This window comes from Cetorhinus maximus, chromosome 12, assembly GCF_964194155.1.
Source record: "Cetorhinus maximus chromosome 12, sCetMax3.hap1.1, whole genome shotgun sequence".
Classification (NCBI taxonomy): domain Eukaryota; kingdom Metazoa; phylum Chordata; class Chondrichthyes; order Lamniformes; family Cetorhinidae; genus Cetorhinus; species Cetorhinus maximus.
Genome location: NC_135890.1, coordinates 80,592,664 through 80,610,885, shown reverse-complemented (window position 1 = coordinate 80,610,885; position 18,222 = coordinate 80,592,664). Strand labels below are relative to the sequence as shown.

Here is an 18,222-nt window from a genome sequence, read left to right as displayed (position 1 = left end):
TTCCCCACCTCACAGCTCCCTCTTCGAACATGTTGGTGAAGTCAATCCATCCAGCATCAGGATGCAGCCAGACAGGCCATCAAGGGATCCCGTCAAACATTTCCAGGGTACTTAGCACACGAGTGCTCTTGGCTGAAACCACCTTGTCGTTTACCAACTATGTCTTTTCCAATGTCAGTCATCAAAGCTGCTGCCCTACTCAAGAGGCGTGCACATGGGTGCAAGAATCTGCAAAGAATTCTGCATGTCGGTCATCTCATAGCTGCCAGCAGAACTGACTTTCTGAAATATAGCAACAGCTTCACGAAAGGGAACGCAGCCCTATAGAAAGCGAAAAGCTCAAGAACAGTCCTGACACATGAAAACTAGAGATTGATACACACTTTGTTACATAGCTGGAGGCATGTTCCGCATAACCAACCAGTATTGAAGCAAAGTGCTCATCCAATGATCTTTTCAATGCATCTGGGACAATAGTCCCAGTTAATCGGTGGACATTTACCTTGTAATTAATCATGTCGACTAGATGACTTTAAGCATTTTGGTCATTCAAAGAAGTAAATCATTTAAAAGTGCTAAGCAACAATCTGAGCTAAAGTGACATTTTGGATTTGTATCCGACCAGCATTTAATAGAAAGTAGCCATTCAGTCGCACAGCTATATTTAATCCCACACACAAACAACTCACAAAGTCAATTCACATTTCCTGGATCACTTCACAGGCACACTGTACCACTGAACCTGTCACAGAGAAATTCTCATCTCCACTTCTAATTCAGTTCAACTGCTCTGAAGAAGCAAACTCCAATCGACTTCTCTCATCACAGATTCTGACAGACCAGTTCAGATTTTCCAGTATTTCCGGTTTCTATATCAGTTAAACTCGTATTCTTTTATTATTTTCTTGAATTAAAACGCAACTCCCATTCTCCAAATCTTATTCCACATCTTCCAGCACATTATGAACTCCCATTTTCGCTTTTCCGGCAAACATTACACCCTTTTCTGAACTGGAGTCAATCCATTTGAATGTGCTGTTCCCAGGACAACGCTCCGCTGGTGATTTGCTCCACAGCGTTGTTGTCCAGGAGCTTTTCTCTCCCACCGAATTCCCGACACGCCGACTTGTCTTTGCTGAGTTTTATCAGCCTTTTGTGTTTTGGTTCTAGATTTGCAGCATCTGTGATGTTTTGCTGCTTTGTCAATCAATAAGTATCAAATAATTAATGTTCTAAATATCTCAAATACCCGATTTCAAAGTGAGAAATTTGGACGTTCGACAAATCTGTGGAATGAAAAGGCTGAATTGAATCAGGTAAAGGAGGAGCTGAATAAAGATGATGGATTGTGTGATGATGGTTTTTGAAACAGGGTAAATTGTGGATGTGCTGCAAAAGGTGAAATGTTTTGAAAGTGTAAAATATGGAACGCTTCACGAATTTGCGTGTCATCCTTGCGCAGGGGCCATGCTAATCTTCTCTGTATCGTTCCAATTTTAGTGTATGTGCTGCCGAAGCGAGCACGAATCACCGCTGAGTATCAGCGCCTTATAATGCTCAATATTCAACATGCTTTTTGGTGACACTGACTTCATTTCATCTGATTAAGTTTTTTCAACGGTACATTAACGTTCTGCTACACACTAATACATCAAACAAATTGTGCTACCACCACAATGGGACTTTTACATGTTGGGCTTTCCAAACATACACACTGACAGGAAAGCACATGTCCATGCAAAGCATTCTGGTCGCCTACTTTCCCCATCTCACAGCTCCCTCTTCGAACATGTTGGTGAAGTCAATCCATCCAGCATCAGGATGCAGCCAGACAGGCCATCAAGGGATCCCGTCAAACATTTCCAGGGTACTTAGCACACGAGTGCTCTTGGCTGAAACCACCTTGTCGTTTACCAACTATGTCTTTTCCAATGTCAGTCATCAAAGCTACAGCCCCACTCAAGAGGCGTGCACATTGGTGCAAGAATCAGCAAAGAATTCTGCATATCGGTCATCTCATAGCTGCTAGCAGAACTGACTTTCTGAAATATAGCAACAGCTTCACGAAAGGGAACGCAGCCCTATAGAAAGCTAAAAGCTCAACAACAGCCCTCACACATGAAAACAAGAGATTGATACACACTTTGTTACTTAGCTGGAGACATGATCCGCATAATCAACCAGTATTGAAGCAAATTGCTCATCCAATGAACATTTCAATGCATCTGGGACAATAGTCCCAGTTAATCGGTGGACTTTTGCCTTGTAATTAATCATGTCGACTAGATGACTTTAAGCATTTTGATCATTCAAAGAAGTAAATCATTTAAAAGTACTAAACAACAATCTGAGCTAAAGTTACATTTTGGATTTGTATCCAACCAGCATTTAACAGAAAGTAACCATTCAATCGCACAGCGATATTTAATCCCACACACACACAACTCACAAAGTCAATTCACATGTCCTGGATCACTTCACAGGCACACTGTATCCCTGAACCTGTCACAGAGAAACTCTCATCTCCTCTTCCAATTCAGTTAAACTGCTCTGAAGAAGCAAACTCCAATCGACTTCTCTCACCACAGATTCTGACAGACCAGTTCAGATTTTCCAGTATTTTCGGTTTCTATTTCAGTTAAACTCCTATTCTTTTATTATTTTCTTGGATTCAAACGCAACTCCCATTCTCCAAATCTTATTCCACATCTTCCAGCACATTATGAACACCCATTTTCGCTATTCCGGCAAACATTACACCCTTTCCTGAACTGGAGTCAATCCATTTGAATGTGCTGTTCCCAGCACAACGCTCTGCTGGAGATTTGGTCCACAGCGTTGTTGTCCAGGAGCTTTTCTCTCCCACCGAATTCCCGACACGCCGACTTGTCTTTGCTGAGTTTTATCAGCCTTTTGTGTTTTGGTTCTAGATTTGCAGCATCTGTGATATTTTGCTCTTTTGTCATTCAATAAGTATCAAATAATTAATGTTTTAAATATCTCAAGTACCCGATTTCAAAGTGAGAAATCTGGACGTTCGACAAATCTGTGGAATGAAAAGGTTGAACTGAATCAGGTAAAGGAGGAGCTGAATAAAGATGTTGGATTGTGTGATGATGGTTTTTGAAACAGGGTAAATTGTGGATGTGCTGCAAAAGGTGAGATGTTTTGAAAGTGTAAAATATGGAACGCTTCTCGAATTTGCGTGTCATCCTTGCGCATGGGCCATGCTAATCTTCTCTGTATCGTTCCAATTTTAGTGTATGTGCTGCCGAAGCGAGCACGAATCACGGCTGAGTATCAGCGCCTTCTTAATGCCCAATATTCAACATGCTTTTTGGTTACACTGACTTCATTTCCTCTGGTTAAGTTTTTTTTTCAACGGTACATTAACGTTCTGCTACACAATAATACATCAAACAAATTGTGCTACCACCACAATGGGACTTTTACATGTTGGGCCTTCCAAACATACACACTGACAGGAAAGCACATGTCCATGCAAAGTATTCTGGTCGCCTACTTTACCCACCTCACAGCTCCCTCTTCGAACATGTTGGTGAAGTCAATCCATCCAGCATCAGGATGCAGCCAGACAGGCCATCAAGGGATCCCGTCAAACATTTCCAGGGTACTTAGCACACGAGTGCTCTTGGCTGAAACCACCTTGTCGTTTACCAACTATGTCTTTTCCAATGTCAGTCATCAAAGCTGCTGCCCTACTCAAGAGGCGTGCACATGGGTGCAAGAATCTGCAAAGAATTCTGCATGTCGGTCATCTCATAGCTGCCAGCAGAACTGACTTTCTGAAATATAGCAACAGCTTCACGAAAGGGAACGCAGCCCTATAGAAAGCGAAAAGCTCAACAACAGCCCTCACACATGAAAACAAGAGATTGATACACACTTTGTTACTTAGCTGGAGACATGATCCGCATAATCAACCAGTATTGAAGCACATTGCTCATCCAATAATCTTTTCAATACATCTGGGACAATAGTCCCAGTTAATCTGTGGACTTTTACCTTGTAATTAATCATGTCGACTAGATGACTTAAAGCATTTTGATCATTCAAAGAAGTAAATCTTTTAAAAGTACTAAACAACAATCTGAGCTAAATTTACAATTTGGATTTGTATCCGACCAGCATTTAACTGAAAGTAACCATTCAATCGCACAGCTATATTTAATCCCACACACACACAACTCACAAAGTCAATTCACATGTCCTGGATCACTTCACAGTCACACTGTACCCCTGAACCTGTCACAGAGAAACTCTCATCCCCTCTTCCAATTCAGTTAAACTGCTCTGAAGAAGCAAACTCCAATCGACTTCACTCACCACAGATTCTGACAGACCAGTTCAGATTTTCCAGTATCTTCGGTTTCTATTTCAGTTAAACTCCTATTCTTTTATTATTTTCTTGGATTCAAACGCAACTCCCATTCTCCAAATCTTATTCCACATCTTCCAGCACATTATGAACACCCATTTTCGCTTTCCCAGCAAACATTACACCCTTTCCTGAACTGGAGTCAATCCATTTGAATGTGCTGTTCGAAGCACAACGCTCTGCTGGGGATTAGCTCCACGGCGTTGTTGTCCAGGAGCTTTTCTCTCCCACCGAATTCCCGACACGCCGACTTGTCTTTGCTGAGTTTTATCAGCCTTTTGTGTTTTGGTTCTAGATTTGCAGCATCTGTGATATTTTGCTGTTTTGTCAATCAATAAGTATCAAATAATTAATGTTTTAAATATCTCAAGTAACCGATTTCAAAGTGAGAAAGTTGGACGTTCGATAAATCTGTGGAATGAAAAGGTTGAATTGAATCAGGTAAAGGAGGAGCTGAATAAAGATGTTGGATTGTGTGATGATGGTTTTTGAAACAGGGTAAATTGTGGATGTGCTGCAAAAGGTGAAATGTTTTGAAAGTGTAAAATATGGAACGCTTCACGAATTTGCGTGTCATCCTTGCGCAGGGGCCATGCTAATCTTCTCTGTATCGTTCCAATTTTAGTGTATGTGCTGCCGAAGCGAGCACGAATCACCGCTGAGTATCAGCGCCTTATTAATGCTCAATATTCAACATGCTTTTTGGTTACACTAACTTCATTTCATCTGGTTCAGTTTTTTCAACGGTACATTAACGGTCTGCTACGGAATAATACATCAAACAAATTGTGCTACCACCACAATGGGACTTTTACATGTTGGGCCTTAGAAACATACAAACTGACAGGAAAGCACATGTCCATGCAAAGTATTCTGGTCGCCAACTTTCCCCAACTCACAGCTCCCTCTTCGAACATGCTGGTGATCTCAGTCAATCCATCCAGCATCAGGATGCAGCCAGACAGGCCATCAAGGGATCCCGTCAAACATTTCCAGGGTACCTAGCACACGAGTGCTCTTGGCTGAAACCACCTTGTCGTTTACCAACTATGTCTTGTCCAATGTCAGTCATCAAAGCTACAGCCACACTCAAGAGGCGTGCACATGGGTGCAAGAATCAGCAAAGAATTCTGCATGTCGGTCATCTCATAGCTGCTAGCAGAACTGACTTTCTGAAATATAGCAACAGCTTCACGAAAGGGAACGCAGCCCTATAGAAAGCTAAAAGCTCAACAACAGCCCTCACACATGAAAACAAGAGATTGATACACACTTTGTTACTTAGCTGGAGACATGATCCGCATAATCAACCAGTATTGAAGCAAATTGCTCATCCAATGAACATTTCAATGCATCTGGGACAGTAGTCCCAGTTAATCGGTGGACTTTTACCTTGTAATTAATCATGTCGACTAGATGACTTTAAGCATTTTGATCATTCAAAGAAGTAAATCTTTTAAAAGTACTAAACAAAATCTGAGCTAAAGTTACATTTTGGAAATGTATCCGACCAGCATTTAACAGAAAGTACCCATTCAGTCGAACAGCTATATTTAATCCCACACACACACAACTCACAAAATCAATTCACATTTCCTGGATCACTTCACAGGCACACTGTACCCCTGAACCTGTCACAGAGAAACTCTCATCTCCACTTCCAATTCAGTTAAACTGCTCTGAAGAAGCAAACTCCAATCGACTTCTCTCACCACAGATTCTGACAGACCAGTTCAGATTTTCCAGTATTTTCGGTTTCTATTTCACTTAAACTCCTATTCTTTTATTATTTTCTTGGATTAAAACGCAACTTCCATTCTCCAAATCTTATTCCACATCTTCCAGCACATTATGAACACCCATTTTCGCTATTCCGGCAAACATTACACCCTTTCCTGAACTTGAGTCAATCCATTTGAATGTGCTGTTCCCAGCACAACGCTCTGCTGGGGATTTGCTCCACAGCCTTGTTGTCCAGGAGCTTTTCTCTCCCACCGAATTCCCGACACGCCGACTTGTCTTTGCTGAGTTTTATCAGCCTTTTGTGTTTTGGTTCTAGATTTGCAGCATCTGTGATATTTTGCTCTTTTGTCATTCAATAAGTATCAAATAATTAATGTTTTAAATATCTCAAGTAACCGATTTCAAAGTGAGAAATCTGGACGTTCGACAAATCTGTGGAATGAAAAGGTTGAACTGAATCAGGTAAAGGAGGAGCTGAATAAAGATGTTGGATTGTGTGATGATGGTTTTTGAAACAGGGTAAATTGTGGATGTGCTGCAAAAGGTGAGATGTTTTGAAAGTGTAAAATATGGAACGCTTCACGAATTTGCGTGTCATCCTTGCGCAGGGGCCATGCTAATCTTCTCTGTATCGTTCCAATTTTAGTGTATGTGCTGCCGAAGCGAGCACGAATCACCGCTGAGTATCAGCGCCTTATTAATGCTCAATATTCAACATGCTTTTTGGTTACACTAACTTCATTTCCTCTGGTTAAGATTTTGTTCAACGGTACATTAACGTTCTGCTACGGAATAATACATCAAACAAATTGTGCTACCACCACAATGGGACTTTTACATGTTGGGCCTTCCAAACATACACACTGACAGTAAAGCACATGTCCATGCAAAACATTCTGCTCGCCTACTTTACCCACCTCACAGCTCCCTCTTCGAACATGTTGGTGAAGTCAATCCATCCAGCATCAGGATGCAGCCAGACAGGCCATCAAGGGATCCCGTCAAACATTTCCAGGGTACTTAGCACACGGGTGCTCTTGGCTGAAACCACCTTGTCGTTTACCAACTATGTCTTTTCCAATGTCAGTCATCAAAGCTGCTGCCCTACTCAAGAGGCGTGCACATGGGTGCAAGAATCAGCAAAGAATTCTGCATGTCGGTCATCTCATAGCTGCTAGCAGAACTGACTTTCTGAAATATAGCAACAGCTTCACGAAAGGGAACGCAGCCCTATAGAAAGCTAAAAGCTCAACAACAGCCCTCACACATGAAAACAAGAGATTGATACACACTTTGTTACTTAGCTGGAGACATGATCCGCATAATCAACCAGTATTGAAGCAAATTGCTCATCCAATGAACATTTCAATGCATCTGGGACAGTAGTCCCAGTTAATCGGTGGACTTTTACCTTGTAATTAATCATGTCGACTAGATGACTTTAAGCATTTTGATCATTCAAAGAAGTAAATCTTTTAAAAGTACTAAACAAAATCTGAGCTAAAGTTACATTTTGGAAATGTATCCGACCAGCATTTAACAGAAAGTACCCATTCAGTCGAACAGCTATATATAATCCCACACACACACAACTCACAAAGTCAATTCACATTTCCTGGATCACTTCACAGGCACACTGTACCCCTGAACCTGTCACAGAGAAACTCTCATCTCCACTTCCAATTCAGTTAAACTGCTCTGAAGAAGCAAACTCCAATCGACTTCTCTCACCACAGATTCTGACAGACCAGTTCAGATTTTCCAGTATTTTCGGTTTCTATTTCACTTAAACTCCTATTCTTTTATTATTTTCTTGGATTAAAACGCAACTTCCATTCTCCAAATCTTATTCCACATCTTCCAGCACATTATGAACACCCATTTTCGCTATTCCGGCAAACATTACACCCTTTCCTGAACTTAAGTCAATCCATTTGAATGTGCTGTTCCCAGCACAACGCTCTGCTGGGGATTTGCTCCACAGCCTTGTTGTCCAGGAGCTTTTCTCTCCCACCGAATTCCCGACACGCCGACTTGTCTTTGCTGAGTTTTATCAGCCTTTTGTGTTTTGGTTCTAGATTTGCAGCATCTGTGATATTTTGCTCTTTTGTCATTCAATAAGTATCAAATAATTAATGTTTTAAATATCTCAAGTACCCGATTTCAAAGTGAGAAATCTGGACGTTCGACAAATCTGTGGAATGAAAAGGTTGAACTGAATCAGGTAAAGGAGGAGCTGAATAAAGATGTTGGATTGTGTGATGATGGTTTTTGAAACAGGGTAAATTGTGGATGTGCTGCAAAAGGTGAGATGTTTTGAAAGTGTAAAATATGGAACGCTTCTCGAATTTGCGTGTCATCCTTGCGCATGGGCCATGCTAATCTTCTCTGTATCGTTCCAATTTTAGTGTATGTGCTGCCGAAGCGAGCACGAATCACGGCTGAGTATCAGCGCCTTATTAATGCCCAATATTCAACATGCTTTTTGGTTACACTGACTTCATTTCCTCTGGTTAAGTTTTTTTTTCAACGGTACATTAACGTTCTGCTACACAATAATACATCAAACAAATTGTGCTACCACCACAATGGGACTTTTACATGTTGGGCCTTCCAAACATACACACTGACAGGAAAGCACATGTCCATGCAAAGTATTCTGGTCGCCTACTTTCCCCACCTCACAGCTCCCTCTTCGAACATGTTGGTGAAGTCAATCCATCCAGCATCAGGATGCAGCCAGACAGGCCATCAAGGGATCCCGTCAAACATTTCCAGGGTACTTAGCACACGAGTGCTCTTGGCTGAAACCACCTTGTCGTTTACCAACTATGTCTTTTCCAATGTCAGTCATCAAAGCTGCTGCCCTACTCAAGAGGCGTGCACATGGGTGCAAGAATCTGCAAAGAATTCTGCATGTCGGTCATCTCATAGCTGCCAGCAGAACTGACTTTCTGAAATATAGCAACAGCTTCACGAAAGGGAACGCAGCCCTATAGAAAGCGAAAAGCTCAACAACAGTCCTGACACATGAAAACTAGAGATTGATACACACTTTGTTACATAGCTGGAGGCATGTTCCGCATAACCAACCAGTATTGAAGCAAAGTGCTCATCCAATGATCTTTTCAATGCATCTGGGACAATAGTCCCAGTTAATCGGTGGACATTTACCTTGTAATTAATCATGTCGACTAGATGACTTTAAGCATTTTGGTCATTCAAAGAAGTAAATCATTTAAAAGTGCTAAGCAACAATCTGAGCTAAAGTGACATTTTGGATTTGTATCCGACCAGCATTTAATAGAAAGTAGCCATTCAGTCGCACAGCTATATTTAATCCCACACACAAACAACTCACAAAGTCAATTCACATTTCCTGGATCACTTCACAGGCACACTGTACCACTGAACCTGTCACAGAGAAATTCTCATCTCCACTTCTAATTCAGTTCAACTGCTCTGAAGAAGCAAACTCCAATCGACTTCTCTCATCACAGATTCTGACAGACCAGTTCAGATTTTCCAGTATTTCCGGTTTCTATATCAGTTAAACTCGTATTCTTTTATTATTTTCTTGAATTAAAACGCAACTCCCATTCTCCAAATCTTATTCCACATCTTCCAGCACATTATGAACTCCCATTTTCGCTTTTCCGGCAAACATTACACCCTTTTCTGAACTGGAGTCAATCCATTTGAATGTGCTGTTCCCAGGACAACGCTCCGCTGGTGATTTGCTCCACAGCGTTGTTGTCCAGGAGCTTTTCTCTCCCACCGAATTCCCGACACGCCGACTTGTCTTTGCTGAGTTTTATCAGCCTTTTGTGTTTTGGTTCTAGATTTGCAGCATCTGTGATGTTTTGCTGCTTTGTCAATCAATAAGTATCAAATAATTAATGTTCTAAATATCTCAAATACCCGATTTCAAAGTGAGAAATTTGGACGTTCGACAAATCTGTGGAATGAAAAGGCTGAATTGAATCAGGTAAAGGAGGAGCTGAATAAAGATGATGGATTGTGTGATGATGGTTTTTGAAACAGGGTAAATTGTGGATGTGCTGCAAAAGGTGAAATGTTTTGAAAGTGTAAAATATGGAACGCTTCACGAATTTGCGTGTCATCCTTGCGCAGGGGCCATGCTAATCTTCTCTGTATCGTTCCAATTTTAGTGTATGTGCTGCCGAAGCGAGCACGAATCACCGCTGAGTATCAGCGCCTTATAATGCTCAATATTCAACATGCTTTTTGGTGACACTGACTTCATTTCATCTGATTAAGTTTTTTCAACGGTACATTAACGTTCTGCTACACACTAATACATCAAACAAATTGTGCTACCACCACAATGGGACTTTTACATGTTGGGCTTTCCAAACATACACACTGACAGGAAAGCACATGTCCATGCAAAGCATTCTGGTCGCCTACTTTCCCCATCTCACAGCTCCCTCTTCGAACATGTTGGTGAAGTCAATCCATCCAGCATCAGGATGCAGCCAGACAGGCCATCAAGGGATCCCGTCAAACATTTCCAGGGTACTTAGCACACGAGTGCTCTTGGCTGAAACCACCTTGTCGTTTACCAACTATGTCTTTTCCAATGTCAGTCATCAAAGCTACAGCCCCACTCAAGAGGCGTGCACATTGGTGCAAGAATCAGCAAAGAATTCTGCATATCGGTCATCTCATAGCTGCTAGCAGAACTGACTTTCTGAAATATAGCAACAGCTTCACGAAAGGGAACGCAGCCCTATAGAAAGCTAAAAGCTCAACAACAGCCCTCACACATGAAAACAAGAGATTGATACACACTTTGTTACTTAGCTGGAGACATGATCCGCATAATCAACCAGTATTGAAGCAAATTGCTCATCCAATGAACATTTCAATGCATCTGGGACAATAGTCCCAGTTAATCGGTGGACTTTTGCCTTGTAATTAATCATGTCGACTAGATGACTTTAAGCATTTTGATCATTCAAAGAAGTAAATCATTTAAAAGTACTAAACAACAATCTGAGCTAAAGTTACATTTTGGATTTGTATCCAACCAGCATTTAACAGAAAGTAACCATTCAATCGCACAGCGATATTTAATCCCACACACACACAACTCACAAAGTCAATTCACATGTCCTGGATCACTTCACAGGCACACTGTATCCCTGAACCTGTCACAGAGAAACTCTCATCTCCTCTTCCAATTCAGTTAAACTGCTCTGAAGAAGCAAACTCCAATCGACTTCTCTCACCACAGATTCTGACAGACCAGTTCAGATTTTCCAGTATTTTCGGTTTCTATTTCAGTTAAACTCCTATTCTTTTATTATTTTCTTGGATTCAAACGCAACTCCCATTCTCCAAATCTTATTCCACATCTTCCAGCACATTATGAACACCCATTTTCGCTATTCCGGCAAACATTACACCCTTTCCTGAACTGGAGTCAATCCATTTGAATGTGCTGTTCCCAGCACAACGCTCTGCTGGAGATTTGGTCCACAGCGTTGTTGTCCAGGAGCTTTTCTCTCCCACCGAATTCCCGACACGCCGACTTGTCTTTGCTGAGTTTTATCAGCCTTTTGTGTTTTGGTTCTAGATTTGCAGCATCTGTGATATTTTGCTCTTTTGTCATTCAATAAGTATCAAATAATTAATGTTTTAAATATCTCAAGTACCCGATTTCAAAGTGAGAAATCTGGACGTTCGACAAATCTGTGGAATGAAAAGGTTGAACTGAATCAGGTAAAGGAGGAGCTGAATAAAGATGTTGGATTGTGTGATGATGGTTTTTGAAACAGGGTAAATTGTGGATGTGCTGCAAAAGGTGAGATGTTTTGAAAGTGTAAAATATGGAACGCTTCTCGAATTTGCGTGTCATCCTTGCGCATGGGCCATGCTAATCTTCTCTGTATCGTTCCAATTTTAGTGTATGTGCTGCCGAAGCGAGCACGAATCACGGCTGAGTATCAGCGCCTTCTTAATGCCCAATATTCAACATGCTTTTTGGTTACACTGACTTCATTTCCTCTGGTTAAGTTTTTTTTTCAACGGTACATTAACGTTCTGCTACACAATAATACATCAAACAAATTGTGCTACCACCACAATGGGACTTTTACATGTTGGGCCTTCCAAACATACACACTGACAGGAAAGCACATGTCCATGCAAAGTATTCTGGTCGCCTACTTTACCCACCTCACAGCTCCCTCTTCGAACATGTTGGTGAAGTCAATCCATCCAGCATCAGGATGCAGCCAGACAGGCCATCAAGGGATCCCGTCAAACATTTCCAGGGTACTTAGCACACGAGTGCTCTTGGCTGAAACCACCTTGTCGTTTACCAACTATGTCTTTTCCAATGTCAGTCATCAAAGCTGCTGCCCTACTCAAGAGGCGTGCACATGGGTGCAAGAATCTGCAAAGAATTCTGCATGTCGGTCATCTCATAGCTGCCAGCAGAACTGACTTTCTGAAATATAGCAACAGCTTCACGAAAGGGAACGCAGCCCTATAGAAAGCGAAAAGCTCAACAACAGCCCTCACACATGAAAACAAGAGATTGATACACACTTTGTTACTTAGCTGGAGACATGATCCGCATAATCAACCAGTATTGAAGCACATTGCTCATCCAATAATCTTTTCAATACATCTGGGACAATAGTCCCAGTTAATCTGTGGACTTTTACCTTGTAATTAATCATGTCGACTAGATGACTTAAAGCATTTTGATCATTCAAAGAAGTAAATCTTTTAAAAGTACTAAACAACAATCTGAGCTAAATTTACAATTTGGATTTGTATCCGACCAGCATTTAACTGAAAGTAACCATTCAATCGCACAGCTATATTTAATCCCACACACACACAACTCACAAAGTCAATTCACATGTCCTGGATCACTTCACAGTCACACTGTACCCCTGAACCTGTCACAGAGAAACTCTCATCCCCTCTTCCAATTCAGTTAAACTGCTCTGAAGAAGCAAACTCCAATCGACTTCACTCACCACAGATTCTGACAGACCAGTTCAGATTTTCCAGTATCTTCGGTTTCTATTTCAGTTAAACTCCTATTCTTTTATTATTTTCTTGGATTCAAACGCAACTCCCATTCTCCAAATCTTATTCCACATCTTCCAGCACATTATGAACACCCATTTTCGCTTTCCCAGCAAACATTACACCCTTTCCTGAACTGGAGTCAATCCATTTGAATGTGCTGTTCGAAGCACAACGCTCTGCTGGGGATTAGCTCCACGGCGTTGTTGTCCAGGAGCTTTTCTCTCCCACCGAATTCCCGACACGCCGACTTGTCTTTGCTGAGTTTTATCAGCCTTTTGTGTTTTGGTTCTAGATTTGCAGCATCTGTGATATTTTGCTCTTTTGTCATTCAATAAGTATCAAATAATTAATGTTTTAAATATCTCAAGTACCCGATTTCAAAGTGAGAAATCTGGACGTTCGACAAATCTGTGGAATGAAAAGGTTGAACTGAATCAGGTAAAGGAGGAGCTGAATAAAGATGTTGGATTGTGTGATGATGGTTTTTGAAACAGGGTAAATTGTGGATGTGCTGCAAAAGGTGAGATGTTTTGAAAGTGTAAAATATGGAACGCTTCACGAATTTGCGTGTCATCCTTGCGCAGGGGCCATGCTAATCTTCTCTGTATCGTTCCAATTTTAGTGTATGTGCTGCCGAAGCGAGCACGAATCACCGCTGAGTATCAGCGCCTTATTAATGCTCAATATTCAACATGCTTTTTGGTTACACTAACTTCATTTCCTCTGGTTAAGATTTTGTTCAACGGTACATTAACGTTCTGCTACGGAATAATACATCAAACAAATTGTGCTACCACCACAATGGGACTTTTACATGTTGGGCCTTCCAAACATACACACTGACAGTAAAGCACATGTCCATGCAAAACATTCTGCTCGCCTACTTTACCCACCTCACAGCTCCCTCTTCGAACATGTTGGTGAAGTCAATCCATCCAGCATCAGGATGCAGCCAGACAGGCCATCAAGGGATCCCGTCAAACATTTCCAGGGTACTTAGCACACGGGTGCTCTTGGCTGAAACCACCTTGTCGTTTACCAACTATGTCTTTTCCAATGTCAGTCATCAAAGCTGCTGCCCTACTCAAGAGGCGTGCACATGGGTGCAAGAATCAGCAAAGAATTCTGCATGTCGGTCATCTCATAGCTGCTAGCAGAACTGACTTTCTGAAATATAGCAACAGCTTCACGAAAGGGAACGCAGCCCTATAGAAAGCTAAAAGCTCAACAACAGCCCTCACACATGAAAACAAGAGATTGATACACACTTTGTTACTTAGCTGGAGACATGATCCGCATAATCAACCAGTATTGAAGCAAATTGCTCATCCAATGAACATTTCAATGCATCTGGGACAGTAGTCCCAGTTAATCGGTGGACTTTTACCTTGTAATTAATCATGTCGACTAGATGACTTTAAGCATTTTGATCATTCAAAGAAGTAAATCTTTTAAAAGTACTAAACAAAATCTGAGCTAAAGTTACATTTTGGAAATGTATCCGACCAGCATTTAACAGAAAGTACCCATTCAGTCGAACAGCTATATATAATCCCACACACACACAACTCACAAAGTCAATTCACATTTCCTGGATCACTTCACAGGCACACTGTACCCCTGAACCTGTCACAGAGAAACTCTCATCTCCACTTCCAATTCAGTTGAACTGCTCTGAAGAAGCAAACTCCAATCGACTTCTCTCACCACAGATTCTGACAGACCAGTTCAGATTTTCCAGTATTTTCGGTTTCTATTTCACTTAAACTCCTATTCTTTTATTATTTTCTTGGATTAAAACGCAACTTCCATTCTCCAAATCTTATTCCACATCTTCCAGCACATTATGAACACCCATTTTCGCTTTCCCAGCAAACATTACACCCTTTCCTGAACTGGAGTCAATCCATTTGAATGTGCTGTTCGAAGCACAACGCTCTGCTGGGGATTAGCTCCACGGCGTTGTTGTCCAGGAGCTTTTCTCTCCCACCGAATTCCCGACACGCCGACTTGTCTTTGCTGAGTTTTATCAGCCTTTTGTGTTTTGGTTCTAGATTTGCAGCATCTGTGATATTTTGCTGTTTTGTCAATCAATAAGTATCAAATAATTAATGTTTTAAATATCTCAAGTAACCGATTTCAAAGTGAGAAAGTTGGACGTTCGATAAATCTGTGGAATGAAAAGGTTGAATTGAATCAGGTAAAGGAGGAGCTGAATAAAGATGTTGGATTGTGTGATGATGGTTTTTGAAACAGGGTAAATTGTGGATGTGCTGCAAAAGGTGAAATGTTTTGAAAGTGTAAAATATGGAACGCTTCACGAATTTGCGTGTCATCCTTGCGCAGGGGCCATGCTAATCTTCTCTGTATCGTTCCAATTTTAGTGTATGTGCTGCCGAAGCGAGCACGAATCACCGCTGAGTATCAGCGCCTTATTAATGCTCAATATTCAACATGCTTTTTGGTTACACTAACTTCATTTCATCTGGTTCAGTTTTTTCAACGGTACATTAACGGTCTGCTACGGAATAATACATCAAACAAATTGTGCTACCACCACAATGGGACTTTTACATGTTGGGCCTTAGAAACATACAAACTGACAGGAAAGCACATGTCCATGCAAAGTATTCTGGTCGCCAACTTTCCCCAACTCACAGCTCCCTCTTCGAACATGCTGGTGATCTCAGTCAATCCATCCAGCATCAGGATGCAGCCAGACAGGCCATCAAGGGATCCCGTCAAACATTTCCAGGGTACCTAGCACACGAGTGCTCTTGGCTGAAACCACCTTGTCGTTTACCAACTATGTCTTGTCCAATGTCAGTCATCAAAGCTACAGCCACACTCAAGAGGCGTGCACATGGGTGCAAGAATCAGCAAAGAATTCTGCATGTCGGTCATCTCATAGCTGCTAGCAGAACTGACTTTCTGAAATATAGCAACAGCTTCACGAAAGGGAACGCAGCCCTATAGAAAGCTAAAAGCTCAACAACAGCCCTCACACATGAAAACAAGAGATTGATACACACTTTGTTACTTAGCTGGAGACATGATCCGCATAATCAACCAGTATTGAAGCAAATTGCTCATCCAATGAACATTTCAATGCATCTGGGACAGTAGTCCCAGTTAATCGGTGGACTTTTACCTTGTAATTAATCATGTCGACTAGATGACTTTAAGCATTTTGATCATTCAAAGAAGTAAATCTTTTAAAAGTACTAAACAAAATCTGAGCTAAAGTTACATTTTGGAAATGTATCCGACCAGCATTTAACAGAAAGTACCCATTCAGTCGAACAGCTATATTTAATCCCACACACACACAACTCACAAAGTCAATTCACATTTCCTGGATCACTTCACAGGCACACTGTACCCCTGAACCTGTCACAGAGAAACTCTCATCTCCACTTCCAATTCAGTTAAACTGCTCTGAAGAAGCAAACTCCAATCGACTTCTCTCACCACAGATTCTGACAGACCAGTTCAGATTTTCCAGTATTTTCGGTTTCTATTTCACTTAAACTCCTATTCTTTTATTATTTTCTTGGATTAAAACGCAACTTCCATTCTCCAAATCTTATTCCACATCTTCCAGCACATTATGAACACCCATTTTCGCTATTCCGGCAAACATTACACCCTTTCCTGAACTTGAGTCAATCCATTTGAATGTGCTGTTCCCAGCACAACGCTCTGCTGGGGATTTGCTCCACAGCCTTGTTGTCCAGGAGCTTTTCTCTCCCACCGAATTCCCGACACGCCGACTTGTCTTTGCTGAGTTTTATCAGCCTTTTGTGTTTTGGTTCTAGATTTGCAGCATCTGTGATATTTTGCTCTTTTGTCATTCAATAAGTATCAAATAATTAATGTTTTAAATATCTCAAGTAACCGATTTCAAAGTGAGAAATCTGGACGTTCGACAAATCTGTGGAATGAAAAGGTTGAACTGAATCAGGTAAAGGAGGAGCTGAATAAAGATGTTGGATTGTGTGATGATGGTTTTTGAAACAGGGTAAATTGTGGATGTGCTGCAAAAGGTGAGATGTTTTGAAAGTGTAAAATATGGAACGCTTCACGAATTTGCGTGTCATCCTTGCGCAGGGGCCATGCTAATCTTCTCTGTATCGTTCCAATTTTAGTGTATGTGCTGCCGAAGCGAGCACGAATCACCGCTGAGTATCAGCGCCTTATTAATGCTCAATATTCAACATGCTTTTTGGTTACACTAACTTCATTTCCTCTGGTTAAGATTTTGTTCAACGGTACATTAACGTTCTGCTACGGAATAATACATCAAACAAATTGTGCTACCACCACAATGGGACTTTTACATGTTGGGCCTTCCAAACATACACACTGACAGTAAAGCACATGTCCATGCAAAACATTCTGCTCGCCTACTTTACCCACCTCACAGCTCCCTCTTCGAACATGTTGGTGAAGTCAATCCATCCAGCATCAGGATGCAGCCAGACAGGCCATCAAGGGATCCCGTCAAACATTTCCAGGGTACTTAGCACACGGGTGCTCTTGGCTGAAACCACCTTGTCGTTTACCAACTATGTCTTTTCCAATGTCAGTCATCAAAGCTGCTGCCCTACTCAAGAGGCGTGCACATGGGTGCAAGAATCAGCAAAGAATTCTGCATGTCGGTCATCTCATAGCTGCTAGCAGAACTGACTTTCTGAAATATAGCAACAGCTTCACGAAAGGGAACGCAGCCCTATAGAAAGCTAAAAGCTCAACAACAGCCCTCACACATGAAAACAAGAGATTGATACACACTTTGTTACTTAGCTGGAGACATGATCCGCATAATCAACCAGTATTGAAGCAAATTGCTCATCCAATGAACATTTCAATGCATCTGGGACAGTAGTCCCAGTTAATCGGTGGACTTTTACCTTGTAATTAATCATGTCGACTAGATGACTTTAAGCATTTTGATCATTCAAAGAAGTAAATCTTTTAAAAGTACTAAACAAAATCTGAGCTAA

At 41.3% G+C, this 18,222-nt stretch overlaps 1 protein-coding gene and 10 non-coding genes across 11 annotated transcripts in view; all 11 read right to left on the bottom strand.

Moving 5' to 3' along the window:
• The window catches only part of LOC144687635 (synergin gamma-like), a 450,053-nt gene that overhangs the window by 237,421 nt on the left and 194,410 nt on the right, over positions 1–18,222 (bottom strand). The window lies entirely within an intron of this gene.
• LOC144688055 (U6 spliceosomal RNA) lies at positions 1,418–1,524 on the bottom strand. The gene has a single exon (XR_013578264.1). It is a non-coding gene; the product is annotated as a U6 spliceosomal RNA (small nuclear RNA).
• LOC144688130 (U6 spliceosomal RNA) lies at positions 3,178–3,284 on the bottom strand. The gene has a single exon (XR_013578337.1). It is a non-coding gene; the product is annotated as a U6 spliceosomal RNA (small nuclear RNA).
• On the bottom strand, positions 4,942–5,048 carry LOC144688053 (U6 spliceosomal RNA). Its single transcript, XR_013578263.1, has one exon. It is a non-coding gene; the product is annotated as a U6 spliceosomal RNA (small nuclear RNA).
• Positions 6,706–6,812, bottom strand: LOC144688052 (U6 spliceosomal RNA). Its single transcript, XR_013578262.1, has one exon. It is a non-coding gene; the product is annotated as a U6 spliceosomal RNA (small nuclear RNA).
• Positions 8,468–8,574, bottom strand: LOC144688128 (U6 spliceosomal RNA). The gene has a single exon (XR_013578335.1). It is a non-coding gene; the product is annotated as a U6 spliceosomal RNA (small nuclear RNA).
• Positions 10,232–10,338, bottom strand: LOC144688051 (U6 spliceosomal RNA). Its single transcript, XR_013578261.1, has one exon. It is a non-coding gene; the product is annotated as a U6 spliceosomal RNA (small nuclear RNA).
• LOC144688127 (U6 spliceosomal RNA) lies at positions 11,992–12,098 on the bottom strand. The gene has a single exon (XR_013578334.1). It is a non-coding gene; the product is annotated as a U6 spliceosomal RNA (small nuclear RNA).
• LOC144688050 (U6 spliceosomal RNA) lies at positions 13,756–13,862 on the bottom strand. The gene has a single exon (XR_013578260.1). It is a non-coding gene; the product is annotated as a U6 spliceosomal RNA (small nuclear RNA).
• On the bottom strand, positions 15,518–15,624 carry LOC144688049 (U6 spliceosomal RNA). The gene has a single exon (XR_013578259.1). It is a non-coding gene; the product is annotated as a U6 spliceosomal RNA (small nuclear RNA).
• On the bottom strand, positions 17,282–17,388 carry LOC144688048 (U6 spliceosomal RNA). The gene has a single exon (XR_013578258.1). It is a non-coding gene; the product is annotated as a U6 spliceosomal RNA (small nuclear RNA).